Genomic DNA, 10,498 nt, shown 5'->3' with positions numbered 1-10,498 from the left:
ACTGCGCCACCAGGGAAGTCACTCATCTACATATTCTTAATTCAATACACCAGCTCTGGCTTCTCACTACAGGGGGAACAGGTTTTATTAAACTAATGCAAGCACTTGAGATTTCCCTGGCGGCACAATGGTTGGGACTCTGCACTTCCAATTCAATGGGCCTGAGTCCAATCCCTGGTCAGGGAACTAGATCCCACGTGCATGCCACAACTAAGAGTTCGCATGCCACAACTAAGGATCCCATGAGCTGCAACTAAGGAGCCCGCCTGCCACAACTAAGAACCAGCACAACCAAATAAATATTGAAAAAATAAAGTAATAAAATAATGCAGGCACTCACTGAACAAGCACATAACAATAAAAATCTCCAGAAGGAATGGGTCTAGTTCCCAAAGTTGCTACATTATATTTCCTAAACTATCTAGTTTATATCAAAAATATGAGACATGTAAACAAACAGGAAGGTAAACCATACAGTGAGAATAAAGAGCAATTGAAAAGTGACCCAACTCTTAATAAGGAGACCGCAGTAAAATTGCCAGGTGATGTCTCAGCAGAAAACAGGGAAGCCAGAAGGCAGAGGGAAACATTCGAAGTGCGCTAGGAAAAAAGGCTGTCAACCAACAATCCTATATTCAAAACTACCTTCTGAAAAAAGATGGCAAAATAAGGACTCTCTCAGATCAACAAAAAGTGAAAGAATATATTGATAGCCAATTGCCTCACGGGAATTACTGGAGTTCTTCAGGCTGATAGCAAGGGACTCCAGAAGATAATTCATATCAACATAAAGAAACAAAAACACCTGTACAGGTAATTCTGTAACCAGAAAAGGCAGAATCAATACATATTTTCTCTTTTAGCAGATGTCAAAAGTACTGTGTAAAATCCTATGTATGTAATGTGTTACTAGGCCATTATATATAGCAGTGTAATATCTATGTAGTATGTTTGCCATTAAGAAGCACAAAGGTGGGAGTAACTGTACTAGGCTAAGGAGATGACCACTGATTGTACATAAGTGTGAGAAAATATTTCCGGGTTATATCATAAGTTGATATAATCTGCATAACAATAATAACAAAAATGGCAAAAGGGAATAGAGCTTTATATGAGTAATGTTTCCATATATCACTGGAATTATGATAGCATAAATCTGAGTCTCATTTTTTTTTTTTTTTTTTTTTTTTTTTTTTGTGGTATGCGGGCCTCTCACTGTTGCGGCCTCTCCCGCTGCGGAGCACAGGCTCCGGTCGCGCAGGCTCAGCGGCCATGGCTCACGGTCCCAGCCGCTCTGCGGCATGTGGGATCTTCCCAGACCGGGGCACGAACCCGCGTCCCCTGCATCGGCAGGCGGACTCCCAACCACTGCGCCACCAGGGAAGCCCTGAATCTCATTTTTTAAATTAATGCATATATGTTAAATGAGCAACCTCTAAAAAAAATTTAAATGTATACTGGAGATGTCATTTAAAAATGAAAGTGGATGGGCTTTCCTGGTGGCGCAGTGGTTGAGAGTCCGCCTGCTGATGCAAGGGACACGGGTTCATGCCCCCGTCCGGGAAGATCCCACATGCGGAGGAGCGGCTGGGCTCATAAGCCATGGCCGTTGAGCCTACGCGTCCGGAGCCTGTGCTCCACAACGGGAGAGGCCGCAGCAGTGAGAGGCCCGCGTACCACAATAAAAAAAAAAAAAAAAAAAAAAAAAAAAAGAAAGTGGAAACTTGAAAATATTCAACTTAATGTAAAAGAAGTTTATAAAGGAGGCCTTAAGAACTAAAAACAACATGAGAATTGTAGGATACAGAAAGTAAAATGGCAGGTATAATTGCCACTGTGTATTAATACTAAATGTGAGTGTTTTACATAGCCCAAACAGGAGGAAGAGATTGTCATCTCAGATTAAACAAAGAAACCATGATCTAAATATGTGCTATGTAGAGGAAGCACACTTTAGATTCAAAGACACCAACAAATTGAAAATAAAAGCCTGTGATAGATATATCGATATATCTGCCAACAACACCAACATGAAGACTGGAGAGATTATACAAATATTAGGCAAAATTGACTTGAATACAAAAGATATCATTAGGCATATTGAGGGACATTACATCATTCCAACAGGGTCGAACTTTATGGCTTGTATCTAAAACAGAACCTTGAAAAAATTATTATAGCCATTAATAGCTCTACTAGCAGAGAAGGAAGACCTCAAATCAGTACCCTGTATGTACTTCAAGAGACTGAAAAGATGAGGTCTTAAACACAAGGAGAAAAGGAATTAATACAAATTAAAGTAGAAATGAGTGAAACAGGGAATAGTAAAACTGTAGAGAAAACCAATGAAACCAAAAGTGAGTTTGTTACCCAAAAGCTGGGTTTGCCTCTTGGTGGGTGTTCAGCAAAAGACATCCAAGCCAAAGGTGTGGAGAGGAAAGGATTTATTTGCAGCAAGTAAGGAGAACACAGGGATCTTTCCCAAAGCAGTGTCACTCAGAACAGCAAAACTGGAGAACTTCTAAGCTATGGGTACATGCATATTCTGAAGGGGCTTGAGAAGAGGAGAATTCAGCCAGGAATTTGAGCAAAGGTTCACAGAGTCCAAGCTTTAGTTGACTGAAGTCAGGAGGGTCAACACCATCATTCCATCCTTCACTTGGGGGCCTTAGGTCCTGCAGAACTCAAAGACAGGTATCAGATTTTTATGTGTACCCTTGAGGAACTAGGACGCTGTTTTATCCCTGACCTATGGTTACTTGATCCTTTTCTTTTGTTCTTACATTCCCTTATTTTGGTTAATTACTGAGATCTATTCAAGGGCAAGCATTCCGGCCAAGCTTAGATGACAAAATGGCTTAGGCCAGAAATGACTTCTTGTCTGTCAAGAAAGTCATGCCTGGTTCTCTTTCTCCAGGGACCCCTTACCCTGTCTTCTTACAAGTTCTTACAAATTGACAAATCTTTAGCTAGATAGATCTAGAGAGAAAGAGGGTATATTCACATTCATAGAATCACAAAGAATGAGGGGTATGACTATGGACATTACAGAAATAAAAAGGATTATAAAGGAATTCAATGAACAACTGTATGCCAAAATATAAGATAACTTAGAAGAAATGCATAAATTCCGCAGGAGAAACAAGCAACTGAGACTAACTCGAGACAAAAAGCAAAATCAGAATAGAACTATGAAGTGGTTGAGTTGGTAAACAAAAAACACCCATAAAATAAATCTAGGCTCTACTTTTGTGTAAGTGGCTTCTACACTAAGTTCTCCAAAAATTTTAAAGAAGATTTGTTACTGCATTAGACTGGAGACTCCCCTCCTGGGCCCCTAGCTGAACCAACACACCCCTGCCCCCGAACCCTCACTGGGTCAGGGAGTTCTTTCCCGCTCAGGTTTGAGCTGCCAATAAGGAAACTGAGTTTGGTGCAAGCAAGACAGGCTTTTATTCAATGGCCAGAGAAAGAGAAGGGGGGGGCTAATGCTCTAAAGACACCTTCTCTCTGATTACAAGTGAGGACGAGCTTTTTATAGAAGTGGGTGGTGACTTCCCTGGCAGCCCAGTGGTTAAGACTTCACCTCCAAGGTAGGGGATGTGGGTTCAGTCCCTGATCCAGGAGCTGAGATCCCACATGCCTCACAGCCAAAAACCAAAACATAAAACAGAAGCAATACTGTAACAAATTCAATAAAGACTTAAAAAAGAAATGGGTGAAGGTGCTTATATGAGGCAGGAATCTTTTGTCTTCCTGATTCATGGAAATGGGTGGAGATTTCCCAGGATGCAATTCATGCCTCTATTCTGACAGTCTGTGGTGCAGGGGGAGGGTGATATTATTATTACAATGATATGGTAAAGAGCTGTAAAGTGACATTTGTCCCAATTTTGAAGTTCAGTCAGATTATTCTGTCACAATATTTTTTTTGTGTATGTGTGGTACACGGGCCCCTCACTGCTGTGGCCTCTCCCGTTGCGGAGCACAGCCTCCGGACGCGCAGGCTCAGCGGCCATGGCTCACGGGCTCAGCTGCTCCGCGGCATGTGGGATCTTCCCGGACCGGGGCACGAACCCATGTCCCCTGCATCAGCAGGCGGACTCTCAACCACTGCGCCACCAGGGAAGCCCTTGTCAGATTATTCTGGATTCTCATCATTAATGTTTCCTGGGTCTGAGTCCCTACTAACGACTCCATGACCAGCACAGATCACAGGGCGACAGATGATATGTGACAGTCTCCAGAGCAAGTGAACCATACACAGCGTTCGACCTGTGCCAGGCCTTGGGAGAAAAAAAGGACATTCACGTGGGTGCGGAGCAACGCCCCACCAACCTGCCTCAGGGGACTCCGGGTTGGACAGATCGCAATACCCCGCCCCCTTGTCCTGAGTGACAACCTGCGAGAGGAAGCCTGACTCGGCAAAACCACGCTTAGGCGCTGGGATTGAACCTACACTCGCCTGGCACAATGTGGGGAAGAAGAGGGGCTACGGGTGCAGAGCTGCGGGGAGAGGCTCCAGGGTGGAAATTCCTGTGAGAAGTAACGGGACAGGACGCCCGGGGTCTGGGCTTCGGGGGCCAACCCCCTTCCCCCAGCCGGAGGGGACAAAGGTCCGAGCGGTACCCCAAACCCACAAGTATCCACTGATTCCAACGGTGACCATGAAGAGGCCAGTTCAAAAGATGTCCAGTTCCGACCAGCCCCTCTCCGCGTCTCGGCACCCCAGGGCACCACACTCACCATTTCGAGGTTTCCTAGGTCAGAGTCCCTCCTAACGACTCCAATGACTAGTGCATATATGTGAGGGTCTCCAGAGCCTGGGAAGCTTACACAGCGTGCTACCTTATGTGTGGTGGGAGAAAGGACTTCTAAGCTGGTCTGAGGGTCGCCCCACCCACCTGCCTGAGAGGCCTCCTGGTTGGACAGATTCCAATACTGAATTAAGGATATGCAGATTACGACCTGCTGAATAAGGTGGCACACCCCGTTATTGACCTTAAAAATAAAATGGTCATCTATTTTACCAGTAAAAATAGGTTTATGGGGAAATAGAAAAGGACTGCAGCTCCTGAGTTGCAAGCAAGCTACAACAGAAGCCATAGTCAAGACCAACAAACAAAGCAGAGGAACATTATTTCACTGAGAAAAAGAAGGAAGTTGGGAAGGGTTATTTTAATGGAAACTCCATTGGAGAAAAACAAGAGTTCAGGGTGATGACAGTTTCTCACTGGGTGAGTAGTTGAAGGGGTCGATTTATTGTAGGAGATATAATGTGCATTCTTTTTCTATGTGGCGTATAATGGGTCATTCTTTTGTGATGCAGATTCTATTGCTGGGGTGTGTAATTAAACTGACAATTCCTCCTGTAACTGAGGTGGAGAAGATCTGGGTTAGAGCTCCCCTGATTAACAGATTGAAGAATAAAAACCACACGATCATTTCAATAGATGTAGGAAAAGATTTTGAAAACATTCAACATCCGTCTATGAAAAAAACTTTTCAAAATGGGTGTGCACAGGGAACGTACATCAACATAATACAGACCATACATGACAAACTCACAGCTAATATACTCAATGGTGAAAAGCTGAAAGCATATCTTCTAAGACCAGGAAAAATACAAGGATGCCCACTCTCATCACATTTATTGAAAATAGCATTGGGAGTTGTAGCCACAGCAATCAGACACAAAAAAGAAATTAAAAGAATCCAAACAGAAAAGGAAGAAGTAAAAATGTTGCTGCTTTCAGATGACATGATACTATACATACCAAATCTAAAGATGCCACCTAAACACTACCAGAGCTCAACAATGAATTCAGTAAAGTTGCAGTATAAGAAAATAATATGCAGAAATCTGTTGCATTTCTATACAGTAAAAACAAACTATCAGAAAGAGAAATGTAGGAAATAATCCAATTTACCATCCCATGAAAAAGAATAAAATACCTAGGAATAAACCTATGTTGTAGGTAAGAAGACCTGTACTTGGAAAACTGTAAGACACTGATGAAAGAAACTGAAGACAACACAAACAGATGTTAAGATATACTGTGTTCATGGACTGGAAGAATTAATACTGTTGAAATGACCATAACACACAAGGCAATGTACAGATTCAATGCAATTCCTTTCAAAATATCAATGACATTTATCACAGAACAGAAACAAATAATTCTAAAATTTGTTTGGAAACTCTGAATAGCTGAAACAATCTTGAGAAAGAAGAACAGAGCTGGAGGAATCATGCTTCATGACTTCAGACCAAACTACAAATGTACCGTAATCAAACATTATAGCATTGGCACCAAAACATCCACAAAGATCAATGGAAGAGAATAAGAGTCAGAAAAAAATCCACCCAATTATGGTCAGTTAATCTACAAAAAGGAACAAGAATATACAATGGAGAAAAGAAACTCCCTTCAATAAGTGGTGCCGGGAAAACTGGACAGCTACATGTAAAACAATGAAATTAGAACATTCTCTAACACCATGTACAAAAATAAACTCAAACTGGATTAAAGATCTAAATATAGTGCTTCCCTGGTTGCACAGTGGTTAAGAATCTGCCCACCAATGCAGGGGACACGGGATCAAGCCCTGGTCCAGGAAGATCCCACATGCCATGGAGCAACTACACTACTGAGCCTGCGCTCTAGATCCCGCCAGCCACAACTACTGAGCCTGTATGCCACAATTACTGAATCCCGTGTGCCTAGAGCGCATGCTCCACAAAAGAAGCCACCGCAATGAAAAGCCTGCGCATTACAACGAAGAGTAGCCCCCGCTTACCGCGACTAGAGAAAGCTGGCACGCAGCAATGAAGACCCAAAAGCAGCCAAGAATAAAATTAATTAATTAATTATAAAAATAAATAAATATAAGACAAGAAACCAGAAATCTTCTAGAGGAAAAGACAGGCAGACTTGCACCTAAATCATAGCAATATTTTTTTGGATATGTCTTTGAAATCAAAGGAAATAAAAGCAAAAATAAACAAATTGAACCAAATTAAACTTAAAAGGTGTGACACAGCAAAGGAAACCATGGGCAAAACACAAAGAACACCTACTGAATAGGAGAAAATATTTCCAAATCGTGTGACTGATAAGGGGTTAATAATATCCAAAACACGTAAAAAGTTCACATGACTGGACAATCGATTTAAAACTAGACAAAAGACCTGAATAGACATTTTTCCAAAGAGGGCATTCAGATGGCCAACAGGCACATGAGAAGTTGCTCAATGTCATTAATCATCAGAGAAATGCAAATTAAAACCACAATTAGATGTCACCTCACATCTGTCAGGATGGTTATCACCAAAAAGAAAACAAATAACAAGTGTTGGTGAGGAAGTGGAGAAAGTGAACCCTCCTACACTGTTGGTGGAAATGTAAAGTGTTGCAGGCACTCTGAAAAACAGTATGGAGAGTTCTCAGAAAACTAAGAATAAAACTGCCATATGACCCAGCAATTCCACTCCTGGGTATGTATATCCAGAAAAAACTGGAAACACTAATTCAAAAACATACATGCACCCCAATGTTCACAGCAGCATTATTTACAACTGCCAAGATATGGAAGCAACCTAAGTGTCCATTAACAGGAGAATGGACAAAGAAGATGGGGTATATATATGCAATGAAATACTACTCAGCCATAAAGAAAGAATGTATTTTGTGATTTGAAACAACATAGATGGACTTAGAAGGTATTAAGTGAAATAAGTCACACAGAGAAAGACAAATACTGTATGATATCACTTATATGTGGAATCTAAAAAATAAAAAAAAAAACCAAGAGGATATAACAAAAAAGACAAAGACTCATAGATACAGAAAGCAAACTAGTGCATCCTTGTAGGGACAGGGTAAGGGGGCGAGGCAAGACAGGGGTAGGGAATTAAGAGGTACAAACTATTATGTATAAGATAAATAAGCTACAAGCATATATTGTCCAACATAGGGAATATATTCAGTATTTTATGACTGTAAAATTGTGAATCACTATGTTGTACACCTGTAACTTACATAATACTATATATCAAGTATACTTCAGTAAAATAAACTTCAAGTAAATAAATAAAAATAATGTCAAACACCACCCAGTTCTACAAAAAGTAAACCATTAGTTGATACAGTTGCTGACTTCCAACACACTATGAAATGAATTCAGGGATGAGATCAGAAATGAGGCACCCTGTGCTCTGGGAAAAGTGGAAAAACCGGACGTTAGATAGTTAGACATTGTCAGTAAAAACTTTATGAACCCCAATTTTGCATTTTCCTATACTTAGAAAAGCGCTGAAATCATCAATGAAGGTATCTCTTCCTCATGACTAAAAGTAACCTTCTATTACAAAAATGTGTGCTTGAGTGCACATACCCCTTCTCTAAATCACTGGTATATGGAACTTCAAACTTACTGTTTGGAGCAGTTCCTCAAAGCTACCTGAGAAGCTGTCTCCTGGGCTACAGTCCTCAGTAAGTCCATAAATAAAACAAAGTCACAGATCTCACATCATGTGTTTTTCTTTCAGTTAACACATGTAATCTCCAATCTGTCATGGATCTAAGAAGAGATATTCCTCTTCTGGTTGTTCAGTTTTTTTCCGGTTGTGAGAATGAGAATAATCACTCAGAGCTGTTTACATACTGGAAGAAAAACCATCCATTTGGTTTTTTTTTTCTTTCTATTTTTCCTTTCTAAGACTATACCACTTTCAATTGATTCGACTGCTAGTGCCCATGGAGTTGGTTTCAGAGTTTTTCTTTTGTGACCAATGTACCTAAATACATCATACTGGGATTTCTACTTTTGAATTTCTTATCCTCATCTTCTAAAAATTTCCTATGCTGAATACCTGTCCAATACCCAAAAGGTATTTTCCATGGGTTATCTTCCATTTTATCATTGCCCTTTGAAGACAGGATTAACACCCAACCTAAAATAAATATGATCAGGTGTTAAGACTGTTGTTGACACATGCATTAAGTTAATAGAAGTAGTATTATACCACAAAAATACTTTTGAAGGAGAGTAGGGCAAGGTTAAGTGGGTTAAGCTGGCTTGTCAAAAGTTAATGTGTTGCCCCTTTAAGGTGTATAGGGGTAGAGCCTACAGGTTTTAAAGGTTTGACCCTCTTACACACTGGCACAGAAAAAGGAACATGAGTAAACCTTCCTAACTTGTTTACCCATTGTGGGCCAGGAAGGGTGACTAGGTATGTAAAGCCAATTAAAAGTCAAATATCAAACTCCCATGTAATTCTTTTTGGCTGCACCATTGTAAATATCATGGTGAATCAGGAAAACATACTCACTAGCACTGTGAACAGCATCAAGTGTTTCCCACACAAATTAGACATTATAAAGGTATAATCTAGAGAACAGTGGAATCAGAAAATACTCCCAATCGTAAAACTCTGAAATACTTTCTCGGTGGAGACATGAAGCCTTCCAGAAAAAAATCAGACTCTCATGGATCTTCATGTGGGACACCAGGGGAAAATCACTTCTATGAAAATGAAAATCAAAAAATCAAACCACCATCAGGTGGTTTGGGGGATGCTCTTGACTTCAAGGGCACCGAATCTGGAAAATAAGCTGGAAGATGGTGTCCTTGAAGTTTCTATGTATCTGTCTCTCTCCCAGTGTGGTGGCTCCAAAATCGGAAGAATGCCTTCTCTGCATCTGCTTTAAAATCACACACAGATGAGCTGTTGGTAAATTCTAACAAGGAACCACAAAGAGGATTGATTCTGGAAAATCTAGGCCCTAACGTTACCCACAGGCAAGGTATCTCCAACTCTAGATTTTTTTTGTCCTATCGCAAGTCTCTCTTCTTTTTTTTTTTTTTTTTTTTGTTTTTTGTTTTTTGTTTTTTTTTTGTTTTTGTGGTACGCGGGCCTCTCACTGTTGTGGCCTCTCCCGTTGCGGAGCACAGGCTCCGGACGCGCAGGCTCAGCAGCCATGGCTCACGGGCCCAGCCGCCCCGCGGCATGTGGGATCTTCCCGGACCGGGGCACGAACCCGTGTCCCCTGCATCAGCAGGCGGACTCTCAACCACTGCGCCACCAGGGAAGCCCCAAGTCTCTCTTCTTAATTCAAATTCTATTCAACAAATACCAGTCAGAAGGAAAGACAAAAAGCAAACAGGAAAATCATAATTTACATAAAAGTGTAGTCTTTGACAACCTTGCCATGCATTAAAATTTATTCCAAGTGTTTAATAGAATGGAAAACTGAAAAAAGCTCCTGTATCCACAAGCCCCCCAGAAAGGACATTTCTCAGTATTTATTTATTTATTTTGGCTGCGTTGGGTCTTCGTGACTGCGCACGGGCTTTCTCTAGTTGCGGCGAGCAGGGGCTACTCTTCGTTGCAGTGCACAGGCTTCTTATTGCGGTGGCTTCTCTTGCTGCGGAGCCCGGGCTCTAGGTGTGCAGGCTTCAGTAATTGTGGCACGCGGGCTCAGTAGTTGTGCTC

This window comes from Phocoena sinus, chromosome 3 (genome assembly GCF_008692025.1).
Source record: "Phocoena sinus isolate mPhoSin1 chromosome 3, mPhoSin1.pri, whole genome shotgun sequence".
In the NCBI taxonomy this organism is placed as follows: Eukaryota; Metazoa; Chordata; class Mammalia; order Artiodactyla; family Phocoenidae; genus Phocoena; species Phocoena sinus.
Note: the sequence above shows the minus strand (reverse complement) of the source record.